At 34.8% G+C, this 24,511-nt stretch overlaps 1 protein-coding gene and 1 pseudogene across 10 annotated transcripts in view; one reads left to right on the top strand and one right to left on the bottom strand.

Moving 5' to 3' along the window:
• Positions 1-24,511, bottom strand: part of ADK (adenosine kinase) — a 486,210-nt gene that overhangs the window by 279,486 nt on the left and 182,213 nt on the right. The window lies entirely within an intron of this gene.
• On the top strand, positions 13,551-14,067 carry LOC137208528 (proteolipid protein 2 pseudogene; annotated as a pseudogene).

A 24,511-nucleotide genomic window follows, 5' to 3' on the forward strand; every position in this document is an offset into this window, starting at 1 on the left:
CTTCCCTGGTGGTCCAGTGGCTAAGAGTGTGTGCTCCCAATGCAGGGGGCCTGTGTTAGATCCCTGATCAGGGAACTATATTCCACATGACTCAACTAAAGATTCCGCATGCCGCAACGAAGATTCCATGTCCCACAACTAAGACCTGGTGCAGCTAGCTATATATAATATATATATATAATATTTATTTAAATATTTAAATAAACAAATATTTAAATGAATAAATATTTTAAAAATATATTTTAAGAATGAAAAATTACTAGGTGAAGAAATGAAAACTGTCATACTTCTCAAACTGTCAAAAAAATATATGGGAATATAGGGAAACAACCAAGTTTTTCTCATATAATACAAACAATGCAAAATTCAGATACATAATGAAACATTGAAAACATTTCCTTAGATTATTAACCAGTATTTTATACCGTTTCTTTCCCTCATACCAAAAAAAACCCTACTTTTTCTGGTCAATAGATCTGAATCCTAAAATTACACTTAATAAATATAAATTTTTATATATATATATTTTTAACAAACCAAAGACAATTTATAGTAATAGAATGTTAATATCAGCTCTAATAGTTTAAATTTCCTCATATGTAGGTGAAAAATGGCTCTTCAAAATGGAAGGGAATTTCACCAACTGGTTTAAAAATAACAGTGAAATAAAAAGCAGAAGAGACAAGACTACTTACTGTTGACCTCTGGGCTTCCTTCAATATAAAAGTATTATAAAGTGAAGAGTAAGTGATATAATAAAGGAACCTCACTTTAATAAATCATTTTTTTAGGAAAAGGAAGTCTGCAAAATCTGAGAAAGCAATTTATCTTCAGGTGAATAAGACAAACAGCAATTGATCTTGTACCCAGGGAGTGATTCTTCTTCTACCAGTTACAAATACATCTCTGTTAAGCATCACTAGAATAGGTTGGCTGGTCTCCTGTTTTAAATAATTGATTCACACATTTAAGATTTAGGGTGTATTCTGATATTTTATGCCAAATGCCACCGTCTCAGTAGGCTGATTAACTTGCCCATTATCTGGTCACTTTGTACATCTGTAAAATGAATCCAACTTGGTATAGAAGCATACCTGAGTAGCACCAAAGACAGATTTTGGGGGAAAGAGGAGTGTCAGAAGTAAGACCTCCACAAGAAAGTCACATTTAAGCTGAGACATATGAAATGGGCACAAACTGGTCAAATGAAGGAAAAGAATGTTACAGGAAGAGAAAATTACATGTTTATATCAATGAGATGGGTCACCACCAAAAGTTTCGATTTATAGCCTAGAATTCTGAAGACATCATGAGTGTTGTCTAATATAGTCTATAAAGGAGTTCATTTAAAAAATAAAACTATTCTAATTATATTTGCAATTTTGAAATTCTGTGAAAAGGTTAAAAAAGTAACACCCAAGGGACAAATAGTTTACAAATTTAATTTTCATACAATTAGGTTCATAGTCTTTTAATCCCTAACTTTAAAACAAATTTTAAGTACATATCATGAGATTATTCTGTCATGAAGAAATAATCAGCTTAAATATAAGATGAAAAGAGTGTCAATAAATAGAACATACTGAATGACCAAATACTAATTTTAGATTCACAAGAAGTTGCAAAAATAATATAGAAGGCTCCCACATTACCTTCTCCCAGCTTCCCCTAAAGATAACATATTACATAACCATAGTCCATTTTCAAATCCAAGAACTTGACATTGGTACAATACTAAACTGAAGACCCCATTCAGATTTCACTAGTTTTTACATGCACTCTCATTTCTGTATGTGTACAGTTTATGAGATCTTATACGCTGTATGCGTTTGTGCAACCACTACAACAATTAAGATATAGAACTCTTCCATCACCACCAAGAAAGTCCCTTGTGCAACTCCTTTACATTCACACTATCTACCTTTCACCTTCATCCTTAACCTCTGACAACCACTGTAATGTTTTCTAAGACTGTAATTTTTTTTCATTTCAAGAACACTATACAATTGGAATCATACAAAATGTAAATACGTGCGATTGGCTTTTTTCACTCAGTGTAACCCCCTTGAAATCCATGCAAGTTGTCTGTAGCAATATTTTATTCCTTTTTAAAGCTGAGTAGTACTCCACTGTACAGGTGTATCACAGTTTGTTTATCCATTCACTTGCTGAAGGTTATTCGTATTGTTTCCACTTCGGGGCAATAACAAATAAAGTGCTATGACTATATGTGTAGCAAGTTTTTGCGTGAACGTAAGTTTTCATTTCTCTATGACAAATGGTCAGGAATCTGACTGATGAGTCATGAAAATGTATGTTCAATTTTATAAGAAATGCCAAGCTGTTTCCAGAGTGGCTGTGCCATTTTACATTCCCACCAGCAATGTATGAGAGATCCAGTCATTCTGCATTCTCATCAGCACTTGTTACTGTTATCATTTAAAAATTTTAGCTAATTATCACATTTTCTAAATTTGCACTCTTCTGATGGCTAAAGATATTGAAAACGTTTTATATGCTTATTTACCATCTTATGTATCCTCTTTTATCATTTAACATTTTAACATTACCTGAAAAGGGAATATACAATATTTCCAAGTGTGTAGTTAATTCGCTCTTTTACATAGTATGACAAGGATAAATATACAAAAAGTTAATGAAGCTTTATGAATAAAAAGTGGAGACAGACACATAAGTACAGAAAATATAATCTAATTTATTTAGAAAATATCATTATAGGGATCATTTGATTAAAGCTATTTATTATGATAACCCAGAAAAGGGACTTAAAAGTCATAGGGCACGCATCAGATGCTGTCAGTGCCCTTCCCATATCCTTTGGACCTAACAATTTCCCCTGGCTCCAGGCTTCCCAATGCTAGAAGCTTCCTCTCTGTGCCAGAGGCATTTTCTCCTGAACTGGTGAAAGCTGCTGTGCCCACCTGGGCACTAGGCAGGTGCACAGCCTTCCAAATTGCACTCCACAGCCAATAACAGGAAATATACTTGCATTTCCAGTGAGTTAATTCTGAAATCGATTTCAACACTGATTTTTCTCAAAATTTCCCCACAGGATAAAGCCCCAGTAACTTATCGTGGTAGTTCGATTAATGACTTTTTATTAGCTGCTTTGTGTTCCCTGAATCACCTCCTGCCACCCTTGCCAAAGTTACCTACATCTTCCAAATTGGCTATTTGTTTTAAAATCCTTGTTCTAGGTTCTCCTGCTGGGAAAACCTATAAAAATTAAACCACCCACAAAAAACAAAGTAAGTCTCATTAAAAATAAAAACATTTAAAAAAAGTAGTGACAAAAAAGCAGTGACAATAAGATGTATAAATTTTCCTTTATCTATTTAATTTTTCTACTTATTACTATTAAATAAAGTCACTATTACAAAACTCTTCAACTGTAAGTTAACAGCGCTTTGCATATTGAAACAATTTCTAATATGTACATTAAATCAAAATTCAATAGTGAAAATTTATAGACGCTTATGACTACAAATGTAAGAAATTTTCAACCTCTGAAATGTAATAATTTCAACTTCTAGATTCAATGTAACATGATTATAGAGACCACAGAAAACAAACATATCAAGGGTTATTAGAAAGCTGCAGTAATCAGGGCAGCATATTGGAGACAGGATAGACATATAGATCAATGGAACAGAACACACAGTACAGAAAAACAACCATATAATTGATTTTTGAAAAAGGTACAAAGGCAATTAAAGTGATTTAAAAAGACTTCAGGAAAGGGTATTGGCTGGAACAAGTGGATACCCATATGCCAAAGTGGGGATTAAAAAAAGAACACTTCTTATCTCATCCTACAAACACAAAAATTAACGCAAAATGGAACACAGACCTAAATGTAAAAACTAAAACTATAAAATTTCTAGAAGAAAATATAGAAGAATATCTTTCTGACCCTCAATTAGGCAAAGAGTATCACATAAAAGCATTATCTGTAAAAAACAGACTGATACATTCGTAAAAACTTCAGCTCATTGAAAGTTACTGTTAAGAAAATTAACAGACAAGAATATAATGGGAGAAAATACTTGCAAATCATATATCTGACAAGAGACATATTCAGAAAATATAAACAAATCTCAAAACTCAATAATAAAATGAACAACACGATTTTTAAAAAAGATCTGAACGCTGCTCTGAAGAAGATACACAGATAGTAAAAAAAACATAAAAATATATTCAACATCATTAGGAAGTGTAAATTAAAACAATGAGATACTACTTTACCTCTGTTACAGCGAATAAATAACAAAAGCTAACAATACCAAGTGCTGGCAAAAATGTGAAGCCAATAAAACTGTTCATACACTGCTGGTGGGAATGTAAAATGATACAGCCACTTAGGCAGTTCCTTATGAAGCATGTGATCCAGCAATCTTACTTCTAGTGGAATGAAAATGTATGTCTGTATAAAGAAACTTATACAGAAATGTTTATAGCAGAGTTACTAGTAATCACCAAAACTGGAAACAATCTAAATATTCCTCCATTGGGGATGGATATACAAGTTGCAGTACATCAACATGACGGAACACTACTCAGCCATAAAAGAAACAAATTACGGATACTCAACAAAAGGGATGACAATCTCTGATGCACTTATGCCAACTAAACGAAACAAGATTCAAAAGCTATGCACTATATGATTCTATTTATGTGTGTCAGGAACTCAAGTGAGTTGGAGAGAGGCGAGCTGCCAGGTTTCAGAGTAGTCGATTAAGACAATAAGCCAGGGAATTCCCTGGTGGTCCAGTTGTGCTTTCACTGTGCTTTCACTCTGTGCTTTCACTGCTCAGGGTGAGGTTCAATCCCTGGTCGGGGAACTAAGATCCCACAAGCCTCATGACAAAACAAACAAACAAAAAAGACAAGCCAAAGTGAAAGTAATAATTAAGTCTTTCATCACTTACTGTGATACTGTAAGAAAGACGGTAAATCGGAGAAAGTGTCCACTTTCCCCCAAGGACCAGTACACTGGTCAAGGATCAGGTGAATCTGCACAGATGCGGGAGCTGTTTCACTGCCAAGGGAGCCCCCAAAAAAGGGTTCTGAAGTTTTAAGACCCTGGGTCTGGGGTAAGATGGAAGGGAGAGAGCTAGGTGTAGAATAGTATTGAGTTCTAAGTCACAGTACAGAAAGGTGTCTCCAAAGTTCTTTGTCACTTCCCTAATAAAAAAGTCTTGACAGAAGCATCTAAGCCAGGCCTCAACAAAAGCCCCAGATAAAGGGGCCTCCAAATTAAGGTGCTTGGTCTAGGAATACTGACATGTGTAAGAGCATAGCTGGCCAGGTGGGATGAGTCCTTGACTGCAACTCCCTTCAGAGACAGTAATTCATTGGCTTTACACCAACTCTGGTGGGGGCAAGGCAGCTTTCCCACATAAACCCCACCAGGTAAAACCTTTGTAGATCCCTACGATTGGCCTGAAAAATCACACACAGGTTTTTGGCCAGGAGCTAGATTCATCAATATGAAACACTGGAAAAGGCAAAACTGTAGAAACAGAAAACTATGATATGGAATTTGATTCTACCTTGTTTTAAAAGCTAACAACAACAACAAAAAGTTCTGATGCTGATTCACAGACAAGGGCAGAAGACACGAGACCCCTGGATGAAAGGCAAAAGATTATATTTTACTCAAGTCAAGGCACATGAACATGGGCATATTTGCACCAGTTCCCCTTGCCCCAAGTCCTATGCAGGTAACAGGATGGTTCAGATAGATGCTATGCATGCACTCACTGGGTTTGCACTGGCAGGTGAGGAACATAAAGCTTAGGGAATCTACCAATTTTATAGCAAACAGTAACTAAGTCTGCTCTTTGTCTGGGGAGAGACAGTTACCTCATGTTTTAAGTCCACCAGCTATATAAATAATACTGAGAAATGTCCTAGGAAAGAGAGCAGTCAGAGCCTTACAGTCTTGGCACACCAAGCAAGGAGGTCTGTCTCTGCCAACAAAAACAGAGCAGTGATCGCTAGGAGCTGCGGTGGGGGAAAGGCTGACTACAAAAGAGCACAGGGGAAGTTTTAGGGTGCTGGAACTAAAACATATCTTGCTCCTGGTAGTGGCTACATGACTGTGTGCTTACGTCAGAACTTATACAACTGTACATTAAAAAGGTCAATTTTATTATGTACATTACACCTAAAAATTTTTTTATGCAAAACAATACTGGGGGAAAAAACGTAAATCTTTTAAAAAAGAAAAGGAAACGATACCTAGGACTTTGTGGAAACATCCCCAGTGGCCTTTTCTCCATATGTCTTCTTTCAACTGCCAACTACTTAACAATGTTTCCAGCTTTCATTTAAAGTTAATAAATTAAACACTTTTAGATATATTTAAATCACCTATTCAGATTTATTAAATCAGAACTCACAGTTTCTAAATTTCTTGGTTTTTACAACAATTTCTGAGAAAGAAAATAGCTAAAATTTGTAAAATAAATTCAAAATATAGTTCACTGTTGCCTTTCAGCTTTCTAAATTAAGATATCCAAAATACAATAACATTTAGCAAGCTTCCCTTCACCCTCCCTACCACCAATATTAACTGACAAACAATAAATTTTCAAAATCATTAAATTACCATTGTTCATGTTTCTCCTATTGACCAGTGATCTAAACATTCATTCTAGTTAAGAAGGTTTTTAATAGAATGTAACATCTGTTTTATGTTACATGGGAGACAGCAAAATTCTTCCTCTCTGACTGGATTATTAATGGTCGTGCCTTCTACGGAGTTATTCTCTTCATCCGCATCCCCATACTAGCTCTCTAAAGTGCAACATAGCCCCTGATGTAATACATTTTCCTGCTAACTGTACAATACTGTAGACACCATAACTTTAATGTGACATGCTGGTATTTCTTTTTTAAACCACAAATGCATTTCTTATTCTTGATCACAAATTTAAATTTCCTGTATATTCCCATCCCACCAGGCATTTTTTGTTTAAAACTGCTGAATAAAAATAGATGAATTCAATTTTTTGACTTGTCATCTCATTTTTTATAGACCTCTCTCCAACTCTTAGAATGGAAAAGTGAAAAGATATTTCTTTTTATCCTTTTACTATTAAATCAACTTAACTTAAGCTTAAAACACTGCAAACTACTTCTACTCCTTAAGAGTGATATGTCTAGGACACACATAAAATTATTTAAAATAATATGTTTGCATTAAATTCAAGACAAATACCTTTAATAAAGGCATTCTTCAAGTGTTCATCTCTATAATTATTTTAACATGAATATCTTTCTGCTTTTATTTTTAAAAAGTCCTCAAATTTGACATATATTCCTCATTTTATTTCTGAGGTTTACATCAAGATTTGAGACCATCTTAACATTTCACTGATTAAAACGAAAATAAAATAATATGCCAAATGGAGTTATTGTTGTATTTCCACTACCTTCAGTTTTTCTTGTACAATATTTTGTCCTTTATGAATGAATTCTGACAAAATTGAGATAAACCACATAACTACTAATGATTCTCAATTAGTTCTTCAGTTGATTTCCCTTGCCTAATTCTAAGAAAACTACATATGGTTTAAACCACTGGTATTTTTTGCTTTCTGCCAATACACAAACCATCCTTTTTTTGTGTTGAAAACATTCCCATGAATAGTTATAATAGTCTCCAAAGAGACCAGATGGTAATAAACACTAGAGCAGATTTGGAAGCTAACCATAAATTTACCTTTTCGTAGTCTCACCATCATAATATAGCTCTTTGTGCTTATACCATTAAAAAAAAAATACTGGTGATAGAAACAATATGAGTATACTTTGCACTTAAATAAAAAGATACACAGTAATGTTAAGGTCTTTCATAACTACATATACCTCCCTCATTTCATATTGTTATGATCAACAATTTTTAAGAGAGCATCAGCTTGATAGAGCATGACATTACTAATGACATTATATAGTAACTTTTTACATTAGCAAAATTACTATTAAAGTAAAACTCAAGAAATATGATCCAGCTAAAGGCAACAAACGATTTCAAAGTTAAAGAAATAGAAATATAGGCTAATGTTACACAGAATTACCACTGATTTTTATTTTGTTATTCTTCTGGGATATTAAATTATTCTCGCTTTCCTACTTCAATTGAAGTAGAATGACTTAAATAATCATTTATCAATATATTTATTTTAGAGTATCATATTTCTGAGAAATAAAAATAAAGAATGGTTTTCAAAACTAGAAGCATGATACGAAACTTTAAAAACACATTGTGGTGTATAAGATTGAAATTCAGGCATTTCCCTGCATCTGTAAAAAACAAAAGTTAGCCCAAGAATTAGCTTATTTTTGTACTTTTTGATGTAAGCTACAATAGTAAATTATATTAACTATATTTTCTGTATGCATTGTAATATAGCTATCTGTAATGTTTCTGGTATTAAATTATTCTTACAGCTCAAAGCAATGAATATATAAAGTCACATGGCAATGGAAGGATAGAGACAGAAAACAAATAGAAATAAAAATAAGAGAAAAGAAAAAGTATGCTTAAATAAAAACAGGAAATATGAAAGGCGGGTTGTGGGGGAGAGACTGCAGAAAACCAGAATAAAAACAATGTCTGTCCAAAAGGTATTTATCTTTTTGTTTGCTACTGTAAATGAGGTTTATAGTTTGTTTATTAATTTAAGCACCTAAATTTTAAATCCACCTAATTTATTAATTCTTTGTTTACAACAGTATTCACTTCATTCTATTGGGGTTTTCCACAACAGACTCAACAAAGGTAGTGTTAATTTTATTTCCCTATTTTATCTATAAAATATGATACTGGCATTGGAGTTGAGAGAGACAGATTCTATTAAGAAAACATATATCTATTTTCTGTAATGGAAGTTGTTTTAGCATCTCCATAGAAGATCCTATTTCTCTTTTGTTTTATTGCTATGAGAACAAATTACAGATTTTGTAACACTGAACCATCCTTGCATTCCCAGAATTAACTTTTCATCTTGGTCACTGACAATTATTAATGTGGTACTAAATTTATTTCCAAATATTGTATTTGGGCTTTTTTTCACAACAGTCAAAAATAGTATTAATCTATACTTTTAGTTTTATGCTTGCTTATTTTTCTTTCTGCTATCCTTGTTGGGTTATAGTATCAATGGGAGACCAGCTTGAAAGAAAAGAATCTAGAAGGGTTTTTTTCCTCCTATGCTGCTCAATGGTTTAATTATCTTAGAATAATCTGATGTTCACAAGTCTGGTGTATTTGCCAAGTGAAGTCACCTAGGATTTTTACTCTTGTGGAGAGGAGGCTCTTTGATAATCTGCTCTATTTCTTATATGAGCATTACACCACACAGATTTTTCTCTTTTTAGAATGAATTTTGGTAATTTATTTCTCTCAGAAAATAGTTCACTCCATCCAAGTAATTCACATCATCCAGAGAAATGTAAATGTAAACTTTCAATGAGATCTTACTTTTTACACAGCATATTGATAAAGAAGACCCTGATTATATTCTGAATTGGTAAGGATGTATTAAAATAAATATATGCATTCAGTTCTGATAGAAATAAAAATTGGTAAAATGTTTATGTGGACAAATTTGACAATTTGTATAAAAATTTACCATGCTTATGCTCTTTCAGCCAGCAATTCTTATTTCTAGGACTAAATTATAAGCATACACAGATGGAAGGGACTTCCCTGGTGGTCCAGTGGCTAAGACTCCATGCTCCTAATGCAGGGGGCCCAGGTTCAATCCCTGGTCAGGGAACTAGATCCCACATGCTGCAACTAAGAGTTTGCATGCTGCAACTAAAGATCCTGCATGCCACAACTAAGACCTGGAGCAGCCAAATAAATAAATATTAAAAAACAAAAACAAAAAAACCTATTCAGATGTAACCTTCTATGTGACTCCCACATAGGAAAAAAAAAGATATACAGATGGAAAATAACATGCATATTAAGGTACTCCTAAAGTATCTTTGTAAACCATCTAAATGTTAAACAGTAAGAGATTCATTAAACGAATTATAATACTGGGACTTCCCTGGTGGTGCAGTGGTTAAGAATCCGCCTGCCAATGCAGGCGGCATGGATTCAAGCTCTGGTCCAGGAAAATCCCACATGCCGTGGAGCAACTAAGCCCGTGTGCCATAACTACTGAACCTGCGCTCTACAGCCTATGAGCCACAACTACTGAGCCCGCATGCCACAACTACTGAAGCCCACGCACCTAGAGCCCATGCTCCACAACAAGAGAAGCCACCACAATGTGAAGCCTGCGCACCGCAACCAAGGGTAGCCCTTGCTCACCACAACTAGAGAAAACCCACACACAGCAACGAAGACCCAATGCAGCCAAAAATAAATAAATAAATTTATTTATTAAAAAAAATTATAATACTATCATAGAATGGACCATTATAGCCATTAAAAAGAATCAGCCATATCTATTTCATACTGGTATGGAACAATCTCCAAGATATACTATTAAGAAAAAAAAATGAAAATACAAAACTGTGTATACAGTATAACATATGCAGAAAATACACATTAATAGATACGCACATAGCTGTAAAGAAATAAAATATTTCTTGAAGAACACAAGAAACTTGTTACAGGAATCACATCTAACTATGTAAACTGGGTGAGCAGAGTATGGGCACAGGAGGAAAATCTACTTTTCCCTACATACTCTTGACCTTTTAAAATTTTGGACTTTGTGCCTCTTAGTTATTTGTTGCTGCCAAACACAGTGAGTTAAAATAAGAAACATAACTTTATATAGCTTTTTTTATGGGTCAGGAATTTGGGAGTGTTTTAGCAAAGGAGTTGTGTCTCAGGGTATCTCATTAGGTTATGGTGATTGGGGCTGGCTCCTGCACATGGCTAGCATGTTGGTGCTCATTGGTGGTAAAAAACTTTAGTTCGTTGTCATGAGGGCCTCTCCGTAGGATGACTGAGCGTCCTCATGACACAGCAGTTGACTTTCTTATTATGGGCATCCAAAAGAAAACAATGTGGAAGCAACAATACCTAGCCTCAGAAACAGCCCATCATCAATGCCACACATCAATGCACATCATCAATGCCACACACAACTCTAACACATTCTATTTGTTAGAAGCAAGTTACTAAGTCTGGGCATATTCAACAACAGGGAAATTAGGCTCTACCTTTTAAATGAAAGAATGTCAAAGAACTTGAGAGAGATACTTTAAAAACCAAAACATGCATATTGCATTTTGGTAAATACAAATAGAGTAACATTAGAAAATTAAATTAAAAGATGCATTTAGTTCTGTGGAAGACAAACTTTTTTTTTTTGGCTGCATCACACGGCTTTGTGGGATCTTAGTTCCGCAACCAGGCATTGAACCCAGGACCTCAGCAGTGAAAGCACCGAGTCCTAACAACTGGACCGCCAGGGAATTCCCAACAAACTTTTATCATTAACCAAAAGGATGAGAGAGAGTACTGGGAGATTTAACTTTTATGAAATGACAACACTTACTTCAATCCCTACATTTCTATGTAACATCCCACCCATAACACTATACTTCTGAGAAGTCACAGTAAGCAGAGCAGCAATTTGATAAATGTATAACTAAAGGACTATTTTGAAAATGGCTCTCAACAGTGCAATATATCAATGAGTACCACCTATTCATATAAATATGTTGTGAAAACACTGAGAAATTAAATCACATAATCTTTAATGATGATGATGATACTGAAGTTTAATAACATCCATGATAACGATTTCATGTGCCAGCACCTTACCTAGTAGTACATACTCTTCCATTTTTTATTTTACATTTCACCCTCACAACTCCAAGTGTACAGTGTGCATTTTACAGTGTACAAATGAGCAAACGGAGGCACAGGAAGCTATAGGAAAACTGCCCAACGTCATCTACAACGAGAAGTTTGTCATGTATTCTAAATATATGGTTCCCAGAACTAAGCACCACATTCAAGAAATATACTGTTCTTTGCCCATTTTCCTTCATTTGGAATAATCTTTTTACATTATTTTCCCTAAGATTGTGGTTTGGTGACTCTGTAAAACTACATGACACAAACTGAATTTACTTAAAAAAAACAAAGGAAACTGTTTTCTCCCCAAGTTCTCTAATTGTAGAACTATGTAAACACACACTGACTCACATACAACTGGAAAATAAAAAAGAGGTTACTGTCATTTTTTCTTTCTTTACATTTCAATTTTCTAAAATGTGTTCTAAGTTTAACAATTAAAACCATTTAAAAAATGTTAAGAAACCCTACAAATAAGGGAGTATAAGGGGGAAGTATCAACCTGCCACAACTTCCTACATGAAAGGTTTGATTACACATAGAAGAGCCCAAAGGCTGAGCTTGCTACTTCCACCTACTATACAGTCACTCCAAAAGTACAAGCCCTATCAAGTCAGCTTTGTACATGTCCCCAGCAATGTACATTACTTGTAGTCTCTGATGCTATAAAATTAACCTTCATCCCACAGGGGCCTAAAGGAGATGATTAAGAATTGATAGTCCCTGCTTTAAAAAAAATGCAACACTGACTACGTTATTACTGACTACAATCTTTCACATTTAGTATAATTTTCCTCAGAGTAGGATTAAATCTATAAGTTTGGGGAAGGGAAAATGACCTACTCTAAATAATTTAAAGTACTGCTCTATATACTTAGACTTTCACTATTTCAGACAAATGACACATTTATATGAATGCTTCACAGAGATATTACTTTTTAGTTCTCCAGTATTTTTAGATAAATCACATGGTTCAAATATTACTTTCCTATGTGAGTTGTATTAGTCTACCTGATGAACATTTCATTCAATTTTTAATACAAGAGAAGGTGACGGGAATTCCCTGGTGGCGCAGTGGTTAAGCATCCGCCTGCTAATGCAGAGGACACAGGTTCGAGCCCTGATCAGGGAAGATCCCACATGCTGTGGAGCAACTAAGCCCGTGTGCCACAACTACTGAGGCTGCGCTCTAGAACCCCCAAGCCACAAGTACTCAGCCCGTGTGCCACAACTACTGAAGCCCGTGCGCCTAGAGCCCATGCTCCACAATGAAAAGCCACCGCAATGAGAAACCTGCGCGCCACAACTAGAGAAAGCCTGTGCAAAGCAACAAAGACCCAACGCAGCCAAAAATAAATTTATTTTAAAAAAAAGAGAGAGAAGGTGACAACTGTTACATAAAGCACAAATCCCTAGTGGTCCATAAATATGAATAATTACTATTCTGAACATAACTGAAAGTAATCTGATCTATCTAATGAAACATATTATTTAATTATTATATTTGCATAAATTGTATGCTATCTTCATGAAGGACTATAACTGGTATTGCTTTCATAAAATCAAACCTCTCCCTTCGCCCAAGGGCCCCCTTCCCGATCAGACAGCGGGCAAGATGTCTGGGTGTGCACCGTCCTCAAACCCACAAGCAAGCAGATCCTCTGCGCCTCTCAGGACTCCGGTCCACGCCATGGTGGATTCCGAGCGCCTCTCGGCCCCGGCTGCTGGGCCGCCTGCTCCAACTTCTCACGCCCCCGACAGGGAATTCTCCTGTTTGCTGATATTATATTGTGCCTGGTGATTCTGATCTGCTTCGGTGCCTCGACATCAGGATACTCCTCCTTGTCGGTGACAGAGATGGTCTTTGCTGCTCTCCTTGTCATCTACATGTGTGACCTGCACACCAAGATACAGATCATCAACTGGCCTTGGAGTGATTTCTTCTGAACCCTTGTAGCGGTCATCCTCTATCTGATCACCTCCATTGTTGTGCTTGGTGAGAGAGGAAACCACTCCAAAATCGTTGCAGGGGTACTGGGCCTAATTCCTACATTACTCTTTGGCTATGATGCCTACATTACCTTCCCCTTGCGGCAGCAAAGACATACAGCAGCCCCTACTGACCCTGCAGATGGCCCAATGTAGGTGAACTCCCTTCATTTCTCTCAGCAACCTGCAAATAACACCGCCATCGAAATAATTCCTCCCAGCCCACAACTGAGGTAAAAGTGCCTTTATCGAGAAAATTTGTCTTCCAGCCTGCCAATCAACTCCTCTGGGTATGGCCACCTTTATGGGTGTGCCTAGGTTCCCCTTCCTTCTGCAGCATCCAAACGGAGACACCAGTTCTGCCTGGACAATACCCCCACCTAAGCGACAAAATGACGGAAGAGGGTGCCTCAGATTTCAAGACTCCAGGCCCCAGGTTGTAACCCATTCCAAACAACCTCCTCAGTGTCCATGTGTGGGGGGGGGGAGGGGGGAAGGGGGCTCTGTGGAGGAATAAATAAATAATAACCAGATTATTAGGGGGAAAAAAAATCAAACCTCTCTAAGTTTCTTATTCTGCCAGATCTCAAATTTTTAAATCCTCAAAATTTTCAGTTTTCTGTTACATGTTGTTAAATCACTTCTAAATACACAAACAGTAAACGGCAAAGTTCTTCAATTTAACTAGACAACCACATGCAATCAACCTGCTACGCCTACCAAGAACAGAGCTTCTCAATGGTCAGCTAACTTCCACCCATCCATCCAATCGTCTTCTCCCTTATTTGAAAAGCTCACTGCATAGCCGTTAATTTTCATGTAGAGACTTTGTGAAAGAAGGAAATTATAGCTGTCATGATGGGATGGACCACAATTACTACCAAGTAAGGTCTATGAAAATGAGGCCAAGCATTGTATCACTGCATACTGGATTCTAAACGCTTTACATGGGAGGGATCCAGGTAGGACAGTAGAATGAGATAAGGTTCCTTAGGTCAATTCTTCATTTTACCTCACAAACTCTGTGTATACATGCATACATATCTATCTTTAGGGCCAAACATACACATAGTTTAATTTCAAAAAGAGAAAATATACCTCATCCTATTTACCTTGCACTTATTTCAAATTTCATTAACAGAAGATCAGGCCTTTCATTTCCTAATAATACAAATATTAAACAGGTATATACTTAAATAACTTTATAAATCAATGTGAATACATGCTCCTGAAAATGCCAAAGATGGAATAAGAATATTGACTGGTGCAGAAATAAACTTAGAAAATAGGAAGTTACTGGCTCTTAATGGATGGCAACAATGCCTCTGAGGGGGAAAACAAAAGACAAGAAGTGGGGAATGGGGGTTCTCAGTATTTGGTCACCTATAAGCAGCAATGTACAGGATAGAGTAACAGGATAGTACCTAGGAAGCCAGCTTTTGGCTCACTTTCTTACAGTTAAAGATGACTAGCAGGCAAATTAGTAGAACCTGGAAAGTAATATCACAGATTCTCAACTTGACAATTCATTATTATAGATTCCAGAAGTTGATAGTGAACTACAATATGCAGACTATATCTATGAAGAATGAAGAGCAATTTCATAAGATTTAAGACAGATGCCTGATTCATTTACAAATTCAAAATTTTTATCAATAAGCTGCTATATTCAAGAGCCTATTCATAAAGTACTGCTACAATAAAAACTGTCTGAAACATTTTCTTTTACATAATTTGAATTTCTTCCAGTGGAATCAAGAACATTTTGCAATAATACTCAACTTAAAATTTAAAAAAAAAAAACATTATTTTCCTATATGCTTTGTCTTGGATATTATCAACTAAATTCAGGGCTTAATGGGGAACCTTAAATGATTATCAAATGCTTTAAAATTCCTTATTTATATAACTCAAAATGTATTGTTAAGCAAAATTCAAACCTTTGATTTAAGCTTCAGAAGTTAGCTAAATTGTTCATTGTTCCAAGTAACAATCACAATGTTATTTTATTCAGTATGGTGAATATCTTATGAGAGCATGTATTGAAAAGAATGTAAACATCTTGAATACCAACTTATAAAAGGGTATTCATTAGGGTCCCACATTTTACTTTATCATATCTATTATTTATGTGACAAATCACCACTGTATTACATTACACGTGTGAGTCCTTCAAATCAGAGACAGTTATATAACTAACTGTATATGTAAGCACAGATTTTTAGGACACTATTGAAATGACTGCTTTTACAGAATAAATATAAACTTTTACAACTCCATGAAATAACACACCAAAAATCAAACCCAACTAAAATAATAGTTTAACAGCACAGCTAAGCTTTTTTGATCATTAACTATGTGCCATGAACCTTCCTAGGTAATTTATGTGTATTATCACATTTAATTCTCTTAATAAACTACAAGGTTATAGTGTTTTATCATCTCATTTTACTTGTGAAGAAACTACTGCTCAAAGAGTTGACGGCCACTCAGAGAAGAACCAGGTCTAGAATCCAGATCTTTGCCTCCAATGGTAATACTCTTCATTATAAACTTTGTTTATATCGCTGTCAAAATATACCAACGCATGACATTAAAAGAAAAAATTCAATAATTAGATTAAAATAAATACCTATGCTTGTACAGAAATTATGCTTTTGCCCTGTCAAAAAACTAAATAAAATTAATACAAACCAGAGAATCGAGCAGTAAAGAAAAATACAACTTTCTCATATAGGGTTGTATCTATTAATCACTTCAATCACTCAAAATATGTTCACTGAAAGTCTTCCAAGTCACAGAGATTATTGGAGATGTTGAGGACACACAGCAGGGAACAAAACAAAGTGCCTGCCCTCATGATGCTTATATTTTAATGAATACAAAACTAATAAAAGGAAAAATATTAAAATAATAAATTATAGCAATAGGCTAAAAAGGGAAAACAATTATGTTACCAACTCAACAACTATTCTTAATAAAATCTGTGAAAATACAAGGATTAGAATTATTCTTCCCTATCATGAAGCATATACCTTTGAGCTATTTCATGAGTTTGTAAATTGTATATTACTTATAGCAATAATTACTGCCTATAAAAAAAAATCAGAAAATAAAATCTGCCCTGTAGAGACACAAATGAAATCCACCACCCCACCAAAGTCAGTTTTGTAATATTTGTAAATTGATTTCATGGACCACACATACCTCCAGTCTTTGAATTCCCCTTTAAATAAATTGCAATATCTTACCTGTACACTAATTAGAGTTAAATAAAATTGTTGACGTGTTCATTGCATATTTGAGAGTCCCATTTTCCCTTTTAAGAATATTAGCCTATAAAAGTACTATCATTATTCCCATTTTACAGAAGAGGAAACTGAAACGTGAAAAGGTTAGGTGATTTGGGACTGCCCTGGTAGTGCAGTGGTTAAGAATCCGCCTGCCAATTCAGGGGACAGGGGTTTGACCCCTGGTCCGGGAAGATCCCACATGTCGCAGAGCAACTAACCCGTGCGCCACAACTGCTGAGGCTGTGTGCCGCAACTACTGAGCACATGCACCACAACTACCGAAGCCCGCACGCTCTAGGGCCCACGTGCCGCAACTACTGAGCCCGCATGCTGCAACTACTGAAGCCCACGTGCCTAGAGCCTGTGCTCTGCAACAGGAGAAGCCACTGCAATGAGAAGCACACCACAACGAAGAGTAGCCCTGGCTCGTCGCAACTAGAGAAAGCCTGAGCTTAGCAACGTAGACCCAACGTAGCCAAAAATAAATTTTAAAAAACAAATAAATAAAACAAATAAAATATAAATAATAAATAAATAAAACATATTATATTAAAAAAAAAGGTTAGGTGACTTGCCCAAGTTTGTACTTGCCCAGCTTTGCTTATTGCACAGCACATTCCCTAAGCCACTACGCTGTGCTAAGCTAAAATTTATACTATTTTGTTTTTTACTTTCTCAAGTATCTTGTTGCCAAAAGTACCAAAGAAAACAGAAATATTCTAGAAAAGCTTGTCTTTAAAAACATGGCAGTTGACAGTACCACTATTTAATTTAAATGGCAAACACCATATTCATTGCCCAACCAACCAAACAAATGAGACATTTTTCTCTCCCAGAAAAGATGTGACTTTATTTTTCAGTTCAAATAAATATATTAATTAACAAGACATTTATTTTTAAAAGTTCCTGAAACCTAATTACAAAATAGAATGAAAAGGAATGGAATCAAGGCAAGAATTTTATCCCCTGAATGAAAGGAGATCCTGCAACTTGTGGTTTTCCTTACTGAAGCACTTGTTGCTTTGCTCTTAGGCAGGAGAGATACAATCTCAAACTGTACCCATGTTTAATGTCATACTGCAAGACAATGTACCACATTAAGGTTCATAAGTGTAAAAGGTATGCTTTCTTTCATAAAGTGGATAGTTTATGATGTGTAGGTGTAGATTTATACTAAACAACCTCAGAGCACACCTTAACTACTGAGACAAAACTAAAAGCATGTTTTACTAACAGTGGCAAAAGAATCCCTTAACACAAGACATAAAATAAGGCTTAAAGGACAAAAAGCAGAAAGAAAAGATGACGGAAAGAGAAAAGAGGAGGGGGAGATAGAAAGGAAGAGAGAAAATATAGGTTTTGCTTTACATTGAATCTGATTTAACATAGAAGGATGTCACAAACACATTAAAAATATCCTTCAGGAAAACAAAACACTACTTTCTTCACCTTAGTTTAGCTACTAAAATCTCTCACAGTCTTATTCAACAAAGAAAAAGATTACCAAAGAAGGGAGGTGTTAATTCATACTTAAATTTTTCAATTGCAAGGAGAAATTCACAATTTTAATAGTCAATTTTACTTTGTAAGACCTAAGTTATTTAAAATTATTCATTAATCTTAAAATTGGCACTAAAAGGAACCTCCTTTTTAGTGACATAAAGGTTTGACAAGACTCTGTGTTGTATCACCCACCGTCTGCCACATCCTGCTCTGATATTTATAAATGTAGTTGTGCTATTGACAGTTCTGCAACTGCTCCAGGTGTAAGGCATTAGAAGGGAGAATTCTCTTTGATCACTCCAATGTCGTTTCTTCTCTTTAGATCTAAGCAGTCTGCACTGTTCCCAGATTCCGAGATATATCTACTAAAATGCCTTTTAATCTCTATATAGTTTTTTCAGGTGAAACAGGTCATAAAAAGAGATAATCAGAATAATATTTATTCATACAGGAAAGCCACATAGATTAACTATTTTTTTTAAAAAAAAAGGTCTACAAAAGAAAATATGAGGCTCTCAATTTTAATTTCTAAATACTATGACTTAATTGGAAATGCTACATGGTTCTTAAAATATCAACTTTACAATTCTGCATTGAACATGTTTCTATTCATTCAAACATAATTGTATAAACTTTATAAAAAATGTTTTTAGGTATTCAATATACAAAGAGTTTGGGAAAACTTTAAAACACAATTCTGAAAACTGATTCATTACTTGATGTTTGTAGGAAAAAAACAATTAAAGCACCTCTCCCCCCTCCATACACCCCAGCAGCTATCCTGTATAAAACATAAAAATACTGGCACAAGACAGTTTTCTCAAAATTCCATTAAAAACAAAACAAAAGCTTGCTTAAAATTTCACTAGAAGTTAAACATAGAGGCTTATCTAACTGTGAGAAGGGTGACAAAAAGAAAGATTGAAAAGTCAATAATGAGAGAACCAGTGAGGAATTAGAAGTAAGGATATAAGAATTCAAGTGACCAAGAGAAACGTTTAATACTTATGTGAAGAAAAGAATCAAATCTATTACTGATGGATTTATATAAATGATTAAGGAAGAAAATTTGTAATTAGGAACATATTTTACTTCCTGAAGAAAAATGGAGGAGAGAGGGCTATTTGGCAAGGAACATATACACATTTAGTAGTTTTTAATAAATGATTTCAATTACAGCAAAGAATGAATACTATTTTATCCCTAAGATCTTTGCTTTAAATGAGAAAAATATACTTTATTTAGAAAAAAATGGCAGTTACTAAAGTAATAAGAAAATGTTTACTTTTTATTATTGAATAGCAAATCATAAAAATCCATATAGCCTCAACACTTTGGGGGAGGAGAGGAAGAAGAAATAATTGATTCCAACGATGATCTACTTATACTTCAGGTAACAAAGACTGAGAAGGCACTTAAAATATTTGATTAGCTGCCCAGAACATATGCAAAAATGACTAATTTTTAACAGGTATAGAACATTAGAAAGATCAGTAAATCAATTTGAAGGAAACTTAATAGTGAACTTATATAACTTAAAACAATATAGGAATACCACAGGTAGCTGGTCATGAGGCTTCTGAAAAATACGAGTCAGAAGAAAGCAGTATTGTATATATGTGCCACATCTTCTTTACCCATTCATCTGTTGATGGACACTTAGGTTGCTTCCATGTCCTGGCTATTGTAAACAGAGCTGCAACGAACATTTTGGTACATGACTCTTTACGAATTATGGTTTTCTCAGGGTATACGCCCAGTAGTGGGATTGCTGGGTTGTATGGTAGTTCTATTTTTAGTTTTTTAAGGAACCTTCACACTGTTCTCCATAGTGGCTGAACAGAGTGAAGTAAGTCAGAAAGAGAAAAACAAATACTGTATGCTAACACATATATATGGAATTTAAAAATAAAAAAGGTCATGAAGAACCTAGGGGCAAAATGGGAATAAAGACACAGACCTACTGGAGAATGGACTTGAGGATATGGGGAGGGGGAAGGGTAGGCTGTGACAAAGTGAGAGAGTGGCATGGACATATATACACTACCAAACGTAAAATAGCTAGCTAGTGGGAAGCAGCTGCATAGCACAGGGAGATCAGCTCGGTGCTTTGTGACCACTTAGAGGGGTGGGATAGGGAGGGTGGGAGGGAGGGAGACACAAGAGGGAAGAGATATGGGGACATATGTGTATGTATAGCTGATTCACTTTGTTATAAAGCAGAAACTAACACACCATTGTAAAGCAATTATACTCCAATAAAGACATTAAAAAGAAACTTGATGTGCCTTTAAAATGGCCAAGTAGTGCCTGAAGAAGAAAATTAATGAAGAATTCTAAGGCAAAAAAAAAAAAAGCCAGTATTACCACACTTTTGGTCTGCAACTCCTCTTTTATTCCTAGAGGATTTAAAAGGTAAAATGAATTATACAATAATTATAAATCTGTGTTAACGAGCACACAATGTATAAAGATATAATCAGGAACAACAACAATATAAAGGTGGAGGATGGAGATATAAAGGGGCACAGTGTTTATGCCACTGAAACTCAGTTGGTACTATTCAAACTAGGTTGTTATAAATTTAGAATGTTAATTGTAATCCCCAAATTAACCAAGAAAATAACTAAAACACATACAAAAAAGTAAATAAGATGGGAATCAAAATGGTATACTACCAAAAATTTAAAAATATAAACAAATGAGTACTTGTCATGGACTAACTGTGTCCTCCCAAAACTCATATGTTGAAGCCCTAACCTCCAAGATTTCAGAATGCAACTATATTTGGAGATTGGGGCTTTAAAGGAGTCATTAAGTTAAAATGAGGCATTTATGTTAGGCCCTAATCCAATCTAACTGGTGTCTTTATAAGAATTAATAGGAATATACACAGAGACACGAAGTGTATGCACAGAAGAACAAATATTTGAAGAAGCAGCAAGAGAAGAAGGGACCCTGAAGAAACCATAGTAGCCAACACCTTGATCTTAGACTTCTAAGCTTCCTTGATCTGTGAGAAAATTAGTTTCTCTTGTTTAAGCCACCCAGTCCATGGTTATTATTTCAGTACTTAACTGAAATTATATACTATTCTGTATTATTTCCTTTTCTGTTACATAAGTGCTATTATTTAAATGAAACAATATGAATAATTAACAAGTGGCAATTAGTAATAATTAAAAGAAGGACTAACTAAACAGTGTATGTATGGGAAAACATAACAATCATTTCTTTTGTTTAAATAAATATAGCAACTTATTTTAACTTTTTAAAACTCTTTTTACGTATTTAAATTTCTACAGGCCATATTGTATGTTCTTAACGTACATAAATATAAGATTTTTAAAAAGAAGAGTAAGTACAGTTGGATTAAACAGATGTTACCAAAATTTAGAAAAAAATAACAATGACGTGTTCCTTTTTGTCCCATGAAATAAAAGAATATTTTAACTCTGTGTGTTTCCTTTCCAATAATACTTCTTTGAACTGATTAAAACCATAGGATACTTTCTTTAATGTGTGGTAAAACTGAATATAGTTAAAAGTAAATTTCACTTTGACTTATGGTTCTGCTGTTATCTCCACATTCTTGGTGTCAGTCCAACATGATGACATCAAGCTAAACATTCTTTCAACAAAAGCATTTGAGCATGGAATACTTAGGATTTTATTTACTAGCAACAGCAGCCATTTAGATATACAAGAATTAGTTTCTAGCTCTACAAAATATTCATCTACCTTGAATCTATCTAAATTCTTGTTCTGGTATTCCAACTGCTTATTCAATCATGTCCTTTGCATTTACAGATTCATTACATATACTATCCATGCCTAAAATGAACATTATTTCAAAATACTCCAAACCACAATGGTGATTGCAATTTCTGTTATCAAAGTTGGAGTCCAAGTAACTTACAGTTTTAGTAAAGACATTGAGAAAGCCCTATTTAAGTTGGCTGCCCTTCTATAGTAAACTTTCCCCCCTCTTGAGATATAAAGCAGTCATATTACACAAAAATGAATCATTTGTTTGTTGTATGAGTTTTTCCTAGCCTCCTTATGGCCTCTTCAAATATCATCAAACACTTTTGGAGAAATGGCATATAAATTTTTGTTTTACTGTAATCTTTCTCTGCATTCTCATCTTCAATGTATTGCCACATTAGATAACGACATTCTTCTTGTCTCACATTCTAAAAATATTATACTGCAGGACATATTTTCTAGGTCCAGCAACAATTATAGCCATCTTTTAGGCACATGTCCAAGGAGGCTATCTCCTTCCATTTTTTTTAAGTCAAAAATCACATTAAGTGCATCTGTACTTTTTTAAAAAACTGAAAAGTGACCAAAAATGTTCACTATGAAAGCATCAATATCATAGGTAAGCATATCACATCCCTTTTTTTTAGCAGTGTTGTATACAAGGTGTACAGGATATTTAGAAGATAAAATATTTTCATTAATAAGTTTATACTGAATAGAATTTGTCAAAATTTAAATTTGCACTGTCTGTCAAATATGTAGATGAGAAAAGTCTAGAAATTATATTTGGACATGATATCAACAATACTGCTTTATGTTGCTTGTGGTTTCATTAAAATCTTCAAAAACATGTTTTAACAAATTAAATTATCTAAGAGCTAATGGGAACATTTTCTTGTTGACATGATTTGTCACATCACTTGATATATCAAAGTATGATTATTGGTAAGATCTGACAGAATGAGCTCTACATTGTCAATGTTAACCTTTACTCTTCATATGACTTCCAGTTCTTCTTTTATAGAGGTGATGATTTTTGCCAAGTAACATTCTCTTTCAATGTTTCAGCATATTTTTCCATAGCTACCATAAGAGTTATTGTTGTTAAACTACCGAACAAGGAAAAATCGATCTAAACCTGGTGTGATATGGGGAAATTATCTTAAAGCCCTGGTAGACTCCAAGTAAGCAAACTATCCCAGAGGACACAGAACGGAAAGGGCCTACCAACCAAATTAAGATGCTTAACACAGATGTATCCATTTAAAACACACAAGAAGCAAGGGAGAGAGTTGGAGTAAGTTAACACACAGGGTGCAAACAAGTATAAGGACCACACTGCCTGAATGTTCAAACATCATCTGCTTTTCACCTCATCTGCCTTCCCTGATGATGATGGTATCATTATGAGAACAGGGCCACAGTTTGAGCAAGGGGGCCTACAGACAGGAGTCCCTGGGAGATATTAAAAATCAGGAACACTTTGGAAAAGAGCCTGAACAGTCATGGCTTTATTTGCTTTTCCTGGGTTATATGAATGTGGGGGTTAGAATGATAACATAGTAAGTTTCACTAATGAGTGATCTTTGGAGAAGTGAGCCTAGTGGTATATGATCATAATATGGTCTTTCCATCTCTTTCTGTGTATCAGTAATACTCTTGTTTGTTACAACACAGGTTTTCTTTATTCTGTCTTTAGCAGTCTTACAGGTAACAAACTTACTTGCTATTTATATTTAACAAATTGTATCAACTTTGCCTGTTTCCCAAGCTACTTGTTTATTTACTATCTATACTTAAAATATCCTATGAGTTTTGCCTCAGTCTTAAAACCTACCAGGTTACTATCTATGAATTTCATCTACCTTGTTATTATTCTTGTCTTTACAGAAGAACTGAACTATTTTCAAAATACCTGTAACAAAAAACACGTATTACAGGTGGCATATGCTAACGAAAAACATATAGAATTAAATGGTTTATGGGGACTTCCCTGGCGGTCCAACAGTTAAGAGTTTGCCTTCCAATGCAGGGGGTGCAGGTTCAATCCCTGGTCTGGGAGCTAGGATCCCACATGCCTTGCACCCAATAAACCAAA

The sequence above is a fragment of the Pseudorca crassidens genome, chromosome 16, assembly GCF_039906515.1.
Source record: "Pseudorca crassidens isolate mPseCra1 chromosome 16, mPseCra1.hap1, whole genome shotgun sequence".
Taxonomy (NCBI): Eukaryota; Metazoa; Chordata; class Mammalia; order Artiodactyla; family Delphinidae; genus Pseudorca; species Pseudorca crassidens.